The sequence below is a fragment of the Poecilia reticulata genome, linkage group LG8 (assembly GCF_000633615.1).
Source record: "Poecilia reticulata strain Guanapo linkage group LG8, Guppy_female_1.0+MT, whole genome shotgun sequence".
Classification (NCBI taxonomy): domain Eukaryota; kingdom Metazoa; phylum Chordata; class Actinopteri; order Cyprinodontiformes; family Poeciliidae; genus Poecilia; species Poecilia reticulata.
In genome coordinates this window covers 6,762,094-6,762,792 of record NC_024338.1, presented here as the reverse complement: position 1 = coordinate 6,762,792, position 699 = coordinate 6,762,094, and positions in this window count along the sequence as shown.

Here is a 699-nt window from a genome sequence, read left to right as displayed (position 1 = left end):
GGGGTCTGGGCATGGTGTGATTTCGGAGGTGCACGCCCCCCACAGATAGGAGGCGGGGTTTCTGAGCCAATAGCGTGTTTTTACTACGAAATTTAACCCCTTCGGGAGCGTCTGGAGACATTGGGTTTCATTCATTGGAGGCGAAGCTTCGGGCATGTGATCCGAGGGCAGCGAGGCAGCTGGGAGTCTGGGCTGGATGGGAATGTTATTGGGGTCAAGCAGAAAATGTTTAGGAAGGGAAAGTTTCTTTCTTCTTCTTCTCCGTTTCCCAAATTGATACTTAGGAGACCTGTTGGGTCAGACTAACACAGTGGTTCTGAATCTCTTTAAAASTACTTTAGAACAAGTAGGAAATCAATATTTACTATAATATTCTGATTATTTTTTWMYTTTTTTTTTTACATTTTCACATCACACCCACAAACTCCAACAGATGTTATTAAGGTTTAATGTTGTAGACCAACACAAAGTAGAGTGTAATTATTAAATTAGAAAGAAAATGGTTTTCTTTTTTTTTTCTTTTTTTTTTTTTTTACATTTACTTTTGGTTCAAGCAGAACAATCTTTTTGCTGAAACTATAAATGAAAATCTTATGTGGCAATTCATATTCTCACAGATTCTCAATTGGTTTTAAGTCTGGACTTTGACTGGACCATTCCAACACATGAATAGAATGAAATTTCTAGACTGGATTTGAT